We start from the raw sequence: 16143 nt of genomic DNA on the forward strand, positions 1-16143 counted from the left end.
GGTCCCTGGACACTGGTGGGATCTTGACCCCAGCCGTGGTGTCCAGGCTCTTGACACCATTGCGAGAACAAAGTCAAAGATGAGTCAGCAGATAGTGAAAGAAGAACTTTATTGCAAAGCAAAAAGTACACACTCAAGAAAGGGGAGCTCGGGCATACCCGAGAGAGAATAATGGGTTCTGGGGTTTCATCTTGATGGGTTTCTTTAACCAAGAATTGGAATATTCACGAAAATTCCTGGGTAAAGGTGCAAATTTCTTGGAACTGTGGTGCATTTTTACATCAAACACTGGTCTCAGAACTGTCATGGCACTGGCGGGTGTGTGATTTAGTATGTTAATGAGCATATAATGAGGGCCTAGGTAAAACCTCCATCAAATCCAGCACCACGTTGGGTCCACTCAGCCTTAGCCAGCTTGGTCCACACCCTGGTTTTTCAGGGTCTTAACAGCCCATAGCCTCAAGTCATGTAAATCTGCTGCCTAGAATTTGTTATCCTGTGACCACCCTGTAGTATTCCCGTCTGAAATCTACTTGTAAATATTCAAATGGTCTTTGACTTGGGCATTCCAACTTTGCTTACTTCACAGTGTTTCCTGCGTAATATATAAGAAAAGATGATCCAGACATTTGTTAAACATCTCAAATAAGATGTAGTCCAGGTATTTGTGTCAAATTTGGATTATTTTGGTTTCGTCTTTGCAGAATATAAAAAACTAACATGAGGTAAGCACTAAGGTGTGGAGATGGCTGTGCAAGAGATGACAAAGTCCAGCACCACGCTTGAGAGTGTCCAATCATCTCTTCTGGGGCAGCATAGTTTTCTACAATACTGATTTTTGAAAAAAAACAACAACATCCAAAAAAAAAAACCTACAAGATTCATTAATCTGGACAACTGTCTTTATAACATTACCAGTGATAAAACCAGTAAGGAAGGCTGGTTTGCAGTCATCTGAGCAGCCTCTTTACTTTCATAAATATGGTTTCTCTCTGATATTAAACGGCTTCCAATTGCAAGCGGAATGCTGCATCACAAGGATAAGGATGTGAGGAGAACGGGTTTCTTTTGTAATCCTAAACATTCTAGTCTGCGAATTAAAAACCATTATTTGAAGAAGGATGCCCCGGCTCCATCTGGCCACCGAAATGTTGCTCCTTAACACAGGCTAAGGACCAGCTTCTTTGGGAGAGAACAGACGCAGGGGCGGGAGGGAAAAACGGAGAGGCAGACATCACTTCCCCTTGGCGGCTCTGGCAGCAGATTGGTCGGTTGAGTGGCAGAAAGGCAGACGGGGACAGGGCAAGGCACTGTCGGTGACATCACAGAGAGGGCGACTTCTATGTAGATGAGGCAGCGCAGAGGCTGCTGCTTCGCCACTTGCTGCTTCGCCACGAAGGAGTTCCCGTGCCCTGGGAGCGGATTCAGGACCGCTGATCGGAAGTGAGAATCCCAGCTGTGTGTCAGGGCTGGAAAGGGCTCGGGAGTGCGCGGGGCAAGTGACCGTGTGTATAAAGAGTGAGGCGTATGAGGCTGTGGCGGGGCAGAGGCACAAGCTCTCATACTTACCTGGCAGGGGAGATACCATGATCACGAAGGTGGTTTTCCCAGGGCGAGGCTTATCCATTGCACTCCGGATGTGCTGACCCCTGCGATTTCCCCAAATGTGGGAAACTCGACTGCATAATTTGTGGTAGTGGGGGACTGCGTTCGCGCTTTCCCCTGACTTTCTGGAGTTTGAAAAATAGACTGTATGCCAAGGGTTGTGTCTTTTTTTCTATTGGCTTGTGTCTTGGTTGGCGTCTTAAGTGTTAATCCTACAGTGGAGAGCTGGGAAATAGGAAAGTAACATGTCGCCTCCCCGCCAGAGGAGAAAAAGCGAGCATCAGCCGTATCGTATCGCCTTTGTAACACAAGTTAGCTATCGTGAAGTCCGCTTAGCTCTTCACTTTCTACCCTGGCTGCTTTTTGCAGGGATTGGTCCGTGGTCTCTTGTCTCTTGTGTTCTCACCCTGTGTGAAATCTTCGTGTTTTTCCCTACCCCCCAGTCACCTCTTACACAGCCTCTGCTTCCAAGCGCAGCCCCCACAGGAGTTTGTAGGATTTCTGTGCTAGCGGGGACTGTGTTCTCACCTCATTGTGCCAGGTAGAAACTATGCAGATGGGCGCTGTTCTCTGGGAAGAAAGCAGGGCCTTTGGGGCTCTCAGTGTCCCCGTTGGGTTGTAGACATAACACGCTTACTTTGCGTAGGGGAACGGCTCTGCCGGCCCCCAGGTGCCCTAGCGCATATTCATGGAGGCCCGCAGGTCAGAACCGCAGTCTCACCTGTCTTGGCGGAAATGCCCTGCGATCCTCCCTGAGATAGAAGGCGGGAAGTTTTATGAGGAGCCGGTCCAGTTTCCCTACTATCTCCTGCCGTTTATATATCTAGTCTTTCTTCAGACTTTAAGCGACTGCTTCATGTTTGATGTCTCACTCCCACATCCTACATCCATTGCCAGGCAACTTTCTAGATAGCACCCTGACCCATCCTTCCCACCCCCAAGAAGCCCTTTCCTATTTCTGGGGCCAGTGTCCTCCCCAATCCCTCTTTCTTCAGGCCCTCGCTTATCACCTTCATGGACAGAAAATACCTAGCTCTCTCTCAACCTGAGGTTTACACCTGACACGCGTCAGTGCCCTGGCAAATTCCTTAATACCCCTTCTCAAATAGCACTGTAAATCATCTCTTTTTAACTCCCAGAACTATCTAATTGGTTTTGTCCCTGCACTACATGAATACTAGTATTCCACTACAGAGGAAAACCCCAGGCCTAGTGATGGCGGTTCTGGGCATTGTGCCAGCCTCTCCCAGGGTATGTTTTCTGACCTCACCTACTTTTGATCAGCTGAGGTCAGGAGTTCAAGACCAGCCTGACCAACATGGCAAAACTCCGTCTCTACTAAAAACACATACACACGCACAATCATAATAAATAATAATAATAATAATAATAATAATTGCCGGGAGCAGTGGTGTGTGTCTGTAATCCCAACTACTCGGGAGGCTGAGGCAGGAGAATCGCTTGAACCCGGGAGGTGGAGGTTACAGTGAGCCAAGATCGCGCCATTGCACCCCAGCCTGGGCAACAGCGTAAGACTCTGTCTCAAAAAAAGAAAAAAAGTTAGTGCATCTGAGACATATTATTGGAGACAGTAGAATCCTGCGTCCAACAGGCACTTGGTGCAGATCTGAACCCATTGAGCTATTGGCTCATGTTCCCTATGTTCTATTAAGTATCATAAGCAGAAATTGAGCTCTTTGGATTTTACCCACGGAGTATGGCTATAGGACAGGTCTCTCTCTCTCTCTTTCTCTCTCATTATTTGCATCATTGTTTTTTGCCATCAGTGTGGGTTTTTGGTTTTGAGGTTATGAAGTGAATTTCTGGGGACAATCTCTGTTGGGTCGTGTTGACAAGGATCCAGTCCCTGTTTGGTGATACATGACAGCTAATCTGGTCTGTGAGTCTTCTTTATTGTCTATTTATTGTCCTGAGAATAATGGTATTTCCTGATATTTGAGACTGCAGCAATGATAAGTTGTTCAGATCTTGTCTTTCCAATGTTTGGTAAAAATTTTATAGGCCCAATTTTTGTCAATATCTGCAAGAGTGGCATCTCTATTACAAGAGTGATCTTACTACTCAATGTCCCCCCTCCCACCCAACTTTGTTTCCTAGGGGCTCTTGGCTTTAACGAATTTACTGTATCTAAAAGACATCTTAGTACAGGAAGAAAACTAAACCTGTAGCATGTAAGGAGCAGTTTTATTTGATTGGTATATTCAGGTTTCTAACCAGCTGAAAAATTCAAATACATGCCCTTTAAGGATTAAGTTTAAACCATACTACAAAAAGAGAAAAGATTTATATGATCACATAGAAGCAATGGAATCAACAATATGAGTACTTTTCACAACTATACAAATCGAATTTAATAATCTCCAGAACATTAAGGAAGTTCAGCCCTTAATGAAAATGAATGAAAAGAAATTATTCACCCACTGTTACATGCCCTGGAAAGAGAATGCCCTGCCGGACTCAAAAGAGTATCACAATATTACTCAGATTTTCAGCAATGAAGGCCCTCCAAGGATCTAATGATGTTCATATTTTCAGTTTATTTCCTTCACTGATAAACATTGTTAATAGATACCATTGCCTCTGTTTTCACTTTCAGTGATGTTACTTAGCACAATTCGTTTCTTTAGAATGCACCCTAGTTTGGTGGAAGGAATTTTCCTGCTTTATAAATATAGGATATTTTCTCATGAAACAAATTGGCATATTCTTTCAGTGAAGTAAAGAGACAAATTAGATCTCTAAAATTGTAAAGGAGTCACTGCCCCAATTATCTTAGGAACAATAATAATCACTTAGATAAAATTAAAATAAGAAAATTAAGCCAGGTATGGTGGCTCATAGCTACAGTCCCAGCAATTTAAGTGTTGGAGACCAGCCTGGGCAACATAGTGAAACCCCCGTCTCTACAAATTTTTAAGTATTAGCTAATTTTTTAAAGTTGGCCGGGCATGATAATGCATGACTGTAATCTCAGGCTGCAGTGAACTATGATTGTGCCACTGCCCTCCAGCCTGAGTGACAGAATGAGACTCCCAACTCAAAAAAAAAAAGAAAAGAAAATTAAGAATTTGTTGAAAATTGTTTTACTACAATGCTAGGCTGCATGTCTTGCACCTGTACTCCCAGCAACTCAACAGGCTGAGGCGGAAGGATTGCTTTAGGCCAGCAGTTGGAGACCAGCCTGGGGAACAGGGCAAGACCTCATCTCTAAAAAAATACAAGGCAAGCTGAGCCAGGAGGATTGCCTGAGCCCAGAAGTTCCAAGTTGGTCAGCTATGATTGCCCCACTGCACTCTAGCCTGGATAACACAGCAAGACCCTGTGCCTTATTTTTTAATTTATGGTATTTTTTTACTACTTATGCTTATTTATCTATTTATTTATTTTTGAGACAGAGTCTTGCTCTGTAGCCCAGGCTAGAGTGCAGTGGTGCCATCTCAGCTCACTGCAAGCTTTGCCTCCCAGGTTGAAGCTATTTCCCTGCCTCAGCCTCCAGAGTAGCTGGGATTACAGGCGCACGCCACCACGCCCAGCTAATTTTTATATTTTTAGTAGAGACAGGGTTTCATTATGTTTGCCAGGCTAGTCTCAAACCCTGACCTCAAGTGATGCACCTGTCTCGGCCTCCCAAAGTGCTGGGATTACAGGTGTGAGCCACCTCGCCCAGGCTCCTTATGCTTGAAATGTGAGGTTTCATTAGGGAAAAATTTTCTTGTGGAATTTCTAACATGAAAAAATAATAGATTTAGCTGTAGATTAAATTAATGGTCCTGGTAGTTTGATACAATAAAATAAATGAAATGAAGTTGACAGCAGAGAGGAATCTTTGATGCTTTTGAACAATTTAAATAATGTAATATTTATTATATAAAGACCTGAAAATGTTCATTACATTATTATTTTATTTATTTATTTATTTATTTATTTTGAGATGTAGTCTCACTCTGTCACCTAAGCTCGAGTGCAGTGGTGCAATCTCGCCTCACTGCAACCTCTGCTTCCCGGGTTCAAGCAATTCTCCTGTCTCAGCCTCCTGAGTAGCTGGGATTACAGGCGCACACCACCACACCTGGCTAATTTTTGTATTTTTAGTAGACACGGGGTTTCACCATGTTGGTCAGGCTGGTCTTGAACTCCTGACCTCATGATCCTCCTGCTATGGCTTCCCAAAGTGCTGGGGTTACAGGCATGAGCCACTGCACCTGGCCCATTACATTATTTTTTAAAAATCAGTGTGACTCTTTTGACAAATTAGAATGGTTTAATAATCTTGGTTAGGCTGGGCACGGTGGCTCATGCCTGTAGTCCCAGCACTTTGGGAGCCCGAGGTCAGGAGTTTGAGACCAGCCTGGCCAACATGGTGAAACCCTGTCTCTACTAAAAATACAAAAATTAGCCGGGCATGGTGGGGGGCTCCTGTAATCCCAGCTACTCAGAAGGCTGAGGCAGGAGAATTGCTTGAACTCAGGAGGCAGAGGTCGCAGTGAGCCAAGATCACGCCATTGCACTCCAGCCTGGGGGGGCAACAGAGTGAGACTCTGTCTCAAAACAATAATAAACAAATAAAAATAAAGTATAAAAAATTAAAATTGTGTGTTCAAATACATTAAATATATGGCAATGAAAAGGAGGCCTAGCATGACTGTCTGCATTTTTCTTCTACCCCTTCCTACCCTGTGGTGACATCTTCCAGGCTAACTGCTTTTTCTTCTTTCTGCACATAGGCCAAGCTATCTATGGGAGGGATTTAGCTTACAGTTTAACTTTAAAGCACAGATGATAATAATCCCTTCCCCAAACTAACCCCTGAGAAGATAGAGAGGTTGTATACACAAGTAACAGTGTTATGCTGAAGATTTATAAGAGCAGTGTGACCTGACAAAGGATGAACAATTTTCACCATCCCCTTGGGCTCTCACTGCAGCCCATGTCTGTCATTGTCAGACCTCTTCACCTCAAGCACCTCCTTCTTCCTCCCTTCCCTAACGTACAAGGAGCCTGAAAATCGTATTAATTTAAGATGGTTCTTTAGGATATTAGTTCACCATCTGTTCAGTTTGGTGGCTCTCTGGAATAAAGTCACCTTCCCTGCCCCTACACCTCAACCCTCGACTTATTGGCTGTCATGCAGCAAGCGGTGAGTGCAGTAAGCGGAGATCACACCACTGCACTCCAGTCTGGGTGACCCTGTCTCAAAAAAAAAAAAAAGAGAGAGAGAGAGAAAAATTTGGTTTTAGAACTAGACAAATTAAATGGGAGACTTACTTCCAATGAGACTTAGAAATGTCTAAATTTCTAAAATTTCTAAAAGAACTGAGAAAATTGCCTCCATTGAGGAAGTAAGCTGAAGGAGGTAAACTGTCATGTTTTCTGAATTGAGAAATATTGAGGAGGCTTTGTCTCTTTCACCTCCAGCTGCTCCTTCTCCTCCTGCCCCTGCACCTGCATAGTCTTTCTTACCTGAGCCTTCCTGTCCTGCCTTGCCTCTTCTTCCATCACCATCACCTAAGGAAAGTCCCCAGGGGTCTGGCCCCCTCCCTGAAATTTCTGTTCTGACAGCCCCTTTCAAGGTAAAACCCAAACCCACAGGAAGAGGGGAGCCTACCATTGTGTATACCACTTCACCAAAACATGAATTAAGAATATTATAAAGGACTTCCCTCATCTAAACTTAAATACCTTTCACTCTTCTGTTTTTAAAGCAGGCTCCAAGATCCTGTAGGCTTTGGCAGAAAATTTGACTTAACTGTTGAAATCTTTGAGCCCAAATATTCTGACCTTTATCAATTAATTCACATGCTGGTGAAGAAGGGAAGGCCACTAACTGGTTGCAAAAGGTAAATTGGAAGGATTTTCAAAAAGGGACTGAAGCAGAACATGAAAGTTTCACATTTTCACCAAATATCTCCAAGTTGCCATTCCCCAGGTCCTTCCTAAAAATATAGATTGGAGGATAATTCAGCATTGTACTAAAAAGCCAGACACATCTGTCTTTGCTTAACTCAAATGGTTTGAGAGCCAGGTGTGGTAGTTCATGCCTGTAATCCCAGCACTTTGGGAGGCTGAGGTGGGTGAATCACTTGAGGTCAGGAGTTCGAGACCACCCTGCCAACATGGTGAAACCCTGTCTCCACTAAAAATACAAAAATTAGCCAGGTGGCTACTCAGGAGGCTGAAGCAAAAGAATTGCTTGAACCCAGGAGGTGGAGGTTGCAGTGAGCTGAGATCCTGCCACTGCAATACAGCCTGGGAGACAGAGCGAGACTCTGTCTCACAAAGAAAATAATAAAAAGAAAAATAGAAAAAAAAGAGCAGGGTAGTAGAAATATAATGCACACAAGAATGATAATCATGAAGACAATCTGATTCTACAAGAGTAAGGGAACCTATTCTATTAGAGAGCCAACTGAAAACATCAAATCCCAGTTCACACCCCAGGATGTGGGGCCACACGCCTGTAGTCCCAGCTACTCCGGAGGATTAGTAAGGAGGTTTGCTTGAATTCATGAGGTCAAGGCAGAAGTAAACCCTGATCATGCCACTGCACTCCAGCCTGGGTGACAGTGAGACCTTGTCTCAAAAACAAACAAACAAACAAACAAACAAAAACCCACAAAACCAAACAACAACAAATTGTCACCTCACTCTGAAATGACAGTGGCAAACATCACTTTGCTATTGGAAAATTAAAAGAAAAACACTCCCTCTTGCTATCAACCTGGCTCTTTCTTTAACATGTCTGACCCATGGTTTAAAATGCCCAAAATCTGATGTACTCAAATTATAATACACTTACCTATTCTGCACCAGCATTTATTTTTGTTCGAAGGAGATCACCATCCATGGTCCTATACATGTCTAACAGCATGGAATGATGAAGGGCAGTGTCTTTTAGGATATTTGGTTATATCTATATATATGGCTCTGAAGAAACCCAACATTGGGCGAGTTCCCTCAAACTTTTCACTAGGCATGACCACTGCTCTATTTTAGATAGAGATTCTGTGGGGCAAAACCTGAGAATTATCTGCCTGGCTATCAAGAAGATAGCTCCTTGCAGTTTTTGGGGGAGAACACTTTTGCTTCATGGGAGTGTTTCCTCCCAGGATTAGAAATCTTTCTGTAACCTCAGGAAACATTGCTGATGAAAACCAGGCATGGTGTGCTGCACAACTTGTAGTAATAAGGCAGAAGTTAAAAGGAAAAGACAGGTTTTCCTGTACTTGGCTGACTCCAAGACCTGCCATAGATAGAGCCCTAGCAGATCCTTGGTAACACGATCTGAAAAGTCAGAGCCCCGTGGAATGAGTTCCGGAGACTCTCTCAACACAGTCAGCCCCTAGCAAAGATAAGAGGAGAAAACAACAAATGCCTTTACTACCTTCTCTTTCCCCCTTTCCATTTCTAATTATTCAAGTTTTGTTAAGTTCCTGATTTCCCTTCAGTGCAGCTGCAAGGTCACCAGCCATACTTGCATTGCAAGACCTGTCACAGTTTGATTAGCTGCCTTTCTTCTGCTTCTGTAAGCCCTCTTGCCTGCCCCACGAGTTTTGTGCCATCACATTTCTACCGTGCCATTCAAACTAGCTGACCCCCTTTCAGAAGTGTGTATAAAGTCAAGCCCTGTCTTTGTTCAGGGCTCAGCTTTTGGATTTTAATCCACTGTGCCTGAGTGCAGTCAATAAATCCTCCTGTTCCACCTATTGGTCTCTCTGTTCTCCTGATTCCCACAACAGTAGTAGGGGACTGCATTCACACTTTCCCCTGGTCTTTCATGGTATGAATAATAGACGGCATTTTTTTTTTTTTTTTTTTTTTTTTTTTTTTTTTTTGCCTATAGTCGCAGGCTCGGTGTCAGTGATTGTATGCTGTGGTCAGCTGTTTTTGTTTTTGTGAGACCTTGTTTTCTTGTTTACTGTCCTGGGACAGATGTCTGTAGTCACTTGTTTCCTTGGGAGGCAAATTTCAGTCTCTGTGGGGGAGGTCTCTCATGTTAGCTGCAGTGGTACTTGGCAGGCAGAGCTCAGGGATCTAGGCTTCCCTGCTTTGTACATTGCTCAATGGTCCCCAAGGCCTACTGGTTTTTAACACCACTTGAAAACCTTAGTGTTTTTCTGCTGTCCCCAGAATCACCTCTTACACAGCCTCTTTTTTTGTTTGTTTGTTTGGCTTTTTCCCTGAGACAGAGTCTCACAGTATCTGGTGGCATCTTGGTTCATGTGATCCTCCTACCACAGCCTCTGGAGTAGCAGAGGCACGAGTCACCACAGCCAGCTAATTTCTGTTGTTTTTGTTGTTGTTGTGGTTGTTTTGTTTTTTAAGAGTTGAAGTTTCTCCATGTTGCCCAGGTTGGTCTCCAAGTCCTGGACTCAAATGATCCGCCCTACCTCAGCCTTCTAAAGCACTGGGATTACAGGTGTGATCCATCATACCTGGCCAGCCCCTGCTTTTCACTACAGCATCCATGGGAGTTTCTAGGATTTCTATGCTGGGGGGAACGTGCACTCAGCTCATAGAGCCAAGTAGTAATTGTACTTGGAACTGGTGCCATGCTTCAGGGGGTGTTTTTTCAGTTTGCTAGGAGCCCATGAGGCACAGGTACATGGTGACTCAGTAGTTCCCACTGCACCCACCGCCCTCCTTGGTCCTCTCACTGTCTCTGGCAGGCAGTAACATTCTGCGTGAGCTCCGGTGCTGAAGACACCCAGGCAGGAAGGTAGGGAAGGGCACCAGCCCCTTAGGTCCTGCACATTAGGGATCCAAGAAAGGTCTTGAAGAAATAGAAAGGGAGCATTGGGAGTAGATCAAAGTGAAAGAAAGAAATCCTAGGAGATTTCCTATCTGAAGGCACCATGAAGAGAAAGTCCGCCTCCTCTGGGCTGCATCCTCCCTTTGCAGGTGAACCGAGTTCTGGTCTCCACTGGAAACCAAAGCAGATAACTTTGTCCTGACTCCTGGTTAGGAAGCCAGACTTTGTCTTCCCCTGTTTAATGCTTGATCCTGTAGTACTTGATTGTCTCTCCTGGGCTTTCTATGGATTCCAGGGATGCAACTGAGAAGTTTATTTTTAATGCACTTTTCCTTGAAGTAAGAGTATTTTTGGCCAGGCGCAGTGGCTCACGCCTGTAATCCCAACAACTTGGGAGGCAGAGGTGGGCAGATTACTTGAGGTCAGGAGTTCGAGACCAGCCTGGCCAACATGGTGAAACTCTGTCTCTACTAAAAATACAAAAATTAGCTGGGTGTGTTGGTGCAGGCCTATAGTCTCAGCTACTCATGAGGCTGAGGCGGGAGAATCCTGTGAACATGGGAAGTGGAAGTTGCAGTTTTGAGACAGGGTCTCGCTCTGTTGCCCAGGCTGCAGTGCAGTGGCACCATCTCAGCTCACTGCCTGCTCCGCCTCCTGGGTTCACGCCATTCTCCCACCTCAGCCTCCGGAGTAGCTGGGACTACAGGCGCCCACCACCACACCCAGCTAATTTTGTTTTTGTATTTTTAGTAGAGTCAGGGTTTCACCATGTTAGCCAGGATGGTCTCGATCTCCTGACCTCATGATCCATCCACCTTGGCCTCCCAAAGTGCTGGAATTACAGGCGTGAGCCACCACACCTGGCCTAAAAAAAAAAAAGTATTTTAGAATTTTTTGGCAAAGGAAATGATTTCTGACTGACAGGTTTTGCACTTAAGACATTCAGGTGTGAGGAAAACACGAAAACCACTATGCTAGGGAAAGGAAATGCTGTTGAGAATGTCTCACAAACACAAACTACATGTCAGCAGATAGGTTTGACCCTCAGGTTGGGCACATTTTACTTTAAGTGCACTGTTGGTGGAACTTACGATGAATCTAAGACATTCATGATGTGTGTGTGTGTGTGTGTGTGTGTGTGTGTGTATGAGAGACAGAGAGACAGGGTCTTGCAATCTTGCCCATACTGGTCTCCAACTCTGGTCCTCAAGTGATCCTCCTGTCTCTTCCTCCCAAAGTGCTGGGACTACAGGCGTGCACCACCTGGTCCAGCCCATTTTAATGTTTTTAACTTAAATGCACATTCCAAAAATTATATAAGTACAGGAAGCCAACTTTATGCCAGTTTTACAAAAACAAAGTGGCAACATCCTAAAGTACTGAAAGAAATAAAGTTTTCCTAGAATTCTATGTCAAAGTGAAAAATCTTTCAAGAGTGTGACTGAAATAAGGACATTTAAAGACATACAAACAAATGAAAGAATTCAGCAACCCACACTACAAGGATACCAGACAGAAATCTGCATCTACACAAAGAAATGGAGACTACTGGAAATCAGTATGTACACAGTTAAATATACATATTCTTATTATTTAAATCTTTTAAAATAATTTGACCGATTAAACAAAGGCAATAATAATGGATTCTGGGATTTATAACATGTCTAAAATCAAATTACATGACAACACTAGCATAATGGCCAGAAGGGGAGGTATAATGTCACTAGATGGCACTGATAAAGATGTATTCTGGAAACCCTGAAGCCCTCACTGAAAAAGCAAAAGCAGGGAAAGAAGTCAGGGAGTGGTGGACCAGAAGAAAGAAAGAGTTATACCTAATAAGCCAACAAAGGAAAGAAAATGGAATGATATAAAAACCATGTAATCACTATGCTGGAACAACTGCTCTCCATGCACTCCAGCCTGGGAGACAGTGAAACCCTGCCTCAAAAAAAAAAAAAAAAAAGCCCACTGTTAGGGCTGCGCAGGGTGGCTCATGCCTGTAATCCTAGCACTTGGGGAGGCCAAGGCGGGTTGATCACCTGAGGTCAGGAGTTCAAGACCAGCCTGGCCAACATGGCGAAACCCCATCTCTATTAAAATACAAAAAAATGAGCCAGGCATGGTGGCGGGTGCCTGTAATCCCAGCTACTTGGGAGGCTGAGGTAGGAGAATCGCTAGAACCCTAGTAGGGGATATTGCAGTGAGCCGAGGTTGCGCCACTGCACTCCAGCCTGGGCAACAGAGCGAGACTCCGTATCCAAAAAAAAAATCCTACACATAAAAGGTCACCAAGGCTAGCAAAAATCACCTGGTGGCCATAAAGCAGACCATCCAGAGGCAAAACTCCTTATCTGAGGAATTTAGAGGCAATTAGAGTTCCTTACTATCTAAAGCAAGAATCTAGTTCCAGGCTTCTTTCCCAAAAATTTATAAATAACTAGAATGTCTGCTTTTTTTTTTTTTTTTTTTTTTTGAGACAGAGTCTTGCTCTGTTTCCCAGGCTGGTGTGCAGTGGCACAATCTCGGCTCACTGCTACCTCCATCTCCCGGGTTCAAGCAATTCTCTGCCTCAGCCTCCCAAGTAGCTGGAATTACAGGTGCCCGCCACCATACCCAGCTAATTTTCGTATTTTTAGTAGAGACAAGGTTTCACCATCTTGGCCGGGCTGGTCCTGAACTCCTGACCTCGTGATCCACCGCCTTGGCCTCCCAAAGTGCTGGGATTACAGGCATGAGCCACCGTGCCCAGCCAGTAACTAGAATTTCTGTACATCTCTGGAATACATGCCTATCAAAACTTGTGCAACCCTTGCTCACATTAAGGCACCAAAATGTCTACAAATGTAGTACATTGTGAGCCACCACACCCGGCCTACAAATTTTTTTTTTTTAATCATTGGGTCAGGAGTGAATTATTGGGCTGGTGGATCATGTCTGTAATCCCAGCACTTTGGGAGGCCGAGGTGGGTGGATCACTTGAAGTCAGGAATTCAAGACCAGTCTGGCCAACACACTGAAACCCCATCTCTACTAAAAATACAAAAATTAGCTGGGCGTGGTGGCGGGCGCCTGTAATCCCAGTTACTTGGGAGGCTGAGGCAGGAGAATTGCTTGAACCCAGGAGGCAGAGGTTGCAGTGAGCCGAGATTGCGCCAATGTACGTCAGCCTGGGTGACAAGAGCGAAACTCCGTCTCAAAAAAAAAAAAAAGGAAATCTTTTTTTTTTTTTTACAATATGGGCTTATTCTGTATTACTCTTCTGAACCTTTCACTTAATATATCGTAACCATCTGTCCAGTCATTGAATGTTCTTCTATAACATTTGGAATGACATCATAGTGTGCCATTATATGAATAACCCGTGGTTTATTATACAAGTCCCCTACTGCTGAACGTTTAGGTCTTTCTAACTTTTTGCTATTAAAGTCTGGCATGATAGACTCTGTAAGTTAGCCTTCAGATGCCCAGCAAATCCAGTTAACCAGAGCACTGTCCTCTAAGCCTCCTGGTGAATGTGGTTTTGCTGATGGTGGGCAGAGTCCACCCCAGCTGAGCCGCTGGATTTGGCAGGCACTTGGCCTTAGCAACCTGAGGGTAGTAACTCCAATCAGTTGTTTCCCTGTTACCTGAGTTGCAGATTTAGAGCCCTCTGCAGTGAGCAGGTGAGCACCTGGCATGATTCTTTTCTGGCGGGTGGTCTTGGGGGTCACTGGCCAGTCACCACCTGGTGACAGGACAGGGTGACCGGTGGGCGGCAGCACTAGGGATTCAAATGACCGCAGCCGGGTCAGGCTGAGCTGAGCAGAGCCAAGTAGTCAGCACGGCAGGGAACGCAGGCTCTTCACAGAGAGGGGAGCTGGAGGCCCCCCCAAGGAGGTAAGTATGCGCCACCCTGCGGCAGGGTCCTGTAGGCTTCGGGAGTGAGAGGGTCGAGGGGAGAGGAGCTGTGTTTGCCGCCCCCTGTTAAAACCTCAAGTGAAGCAGCACGGTGTAGAGGAAAGAGCATGGGATTGGAAGCCATTGAACTTCCTGCTGTGTGTCCTTGGGCAAATGACTGCATGTCTCTGATCCTCAATCTCCCCTTCTATAAAATGGAGATGATCCTAGAACCTGCTTCACGGGAGTGTTCAGAGGGGACTGTGGACAGAGCGGGAACATAGAAGAGGAAGTAGGCGGCAGTGTGGTTCACAGCCAGCGCAGGCTGCCCACAGGGTGCAGGTACTGTCACCAAGGGAGACCCAAGGTGCCCTGGAGAGAGGGGCAAGGACACAGGCCTGAGCCCAGCCCTGGTGATATGAACACTGGAGTGGGCTTCACAGGGACAGGCAGCATCAGAACTGGACTGGGGAGGTCATGAGCCCACCAGGGCCTGGGTAGGGACACAGCAAGTCTGGGGACTCCAGACAGGGTCACACAGACCTGGGCCATGCTGGGCATCCAGGGACTGGCTGTGCATACTGGCAGATGTCAGTCAGCCCTCCTGCAGTTAGGCCAGGGACACCTCAGGGAAACTGTGCCCTTCCTTCCACTCTTGGTAACATCACCCTTCCACCCCAAACCCCAGGGAATGGCCCGAATCTCTCCTGACCAACAGCTCTCAGCCCTGGTCCAGGCCACAGTCTTGCTTGCACTGGGCTGGGTTTCAGAGCCCGAAGGGCACAGTGGAAGCCTTTAGTACAGTTTTTCAGATGTCACAAACAGCTTCCTCTTTGACGAAGATGAAACTTGCACTGCTTCCCTCCTACCACGCAGGAAACAGAAGCAACCATCAGCCGCGGGCCTGCTGGCCGTTCTCTCTGGGTACTGTGTTTGGAAAAAACACAAAATCATTAAATTAAACACGCTTTTTCAAACCAAACACATCCCTCTCTTAGCCCTGGAGATTCAGAGCTGCTTCTCCCTTTGAAAATGAATGATCTCGGCCGGGTGCTGTGGCTCACGCCTGTAATCCCAGTACTTTGGGAAGCCAAGACGGGTGGATCGCGAGGTCAGGAGTTCGAGACAAGCTTGGCCAATATGGTGAAACCCCGTCTCTACCAAAAATACAAAAATTTGGCCGGGCACAGTGGCTCACGCTTGTAATCCCAGCACTTTGGGAGGCCGAGGCGGGCGGATCATGAGGTCAGGAGATCGAGACCACGGTGAAACCCCGTCTCTACTAAAAACACAAAAAATTAGCCGGGCGTGGTGGCGGGCGCCTTTAGTCCCAGCTACTCAGAGAGGCTGAGGCAGGAGAATGGCGGGAAACGGGAAGTCGGAGCTTGCAGTGAGCCGAGATCGCGCCACTGCACTCCAGCCTGGGTGACTCCGTCTCAAAAAAAAAAAAAAAAAAAGCCGGGCGTGGCAGCGGGCGCCTGTAGTCCCAGCTACTCAGGAGGCTGAGGCAGGAGAATCTCTTGAATCCGGGAGGCGGAGGTTGCATTTAGCCAAGATCACACCACTGCCTGGGCAATAGAGCGAGACTCCCTCAAAAAAAAAAAAAAAAGAAGAATGATTTCATCCCATGCCTTCAATAACAGAAGGAGGTCGAAGCCCAGTCGGGGGTTGAAACGAACATATTGTTACAGTAGAAAGGACACGAGACAGGCGCGCCGCCGGGTTGAGTCTCGCGAACAAAATGAGGCCAGAGTGCCTTCCCCAGGATTGCACGTCAGTCAGGAAAACAAAGGCATTCTCTCTGACCGGTCAAATCACCGAAGCTTCGGGATCGTCGCTGGGGGCTGTGACAGGACTGGCATGAAACGTCCCCTCGGTCTGGCTGGGCG

At 45.8% G+C, this 16143-nt stretch overlaps 1 non-coding gene across 1 annotated transcript; it reads left to right on the forward strand.

Annotated features, from left to right (window-relative positions):
- The first annotated feature begins 1561 nt into the window (after positions 1 to 1561).
- LOC115933117 (U1 spliceosomal RNA) lies at positions 1562 to 1725 on the forward strand. The gene has a single exon (XR_004069118.3). It is a non-coding gene; the product is annotated as a U1 spliceosomal RNA (small nuclear RNA).
- The last annotated feature ends 14418 nt before the right edge of the window (positions 1726 to 16143 follow it).

This window comes from Gorilla gorilla, chromosome 1 (assembly GCF_029281585.2).
Source record: "Gorilla gorilla gorilla isolate KB3781 chromosome 1, NHGRI_mGorGor1-v2.1_pri, whole genome shotgun sequence".
Taxonomy (NCBI): domain Eukaryota; kingdom Metazoa; phylum Chordata; class Mammalia; order Primates; family Hominidae; genus Gorilla; species Gorilla gorilla.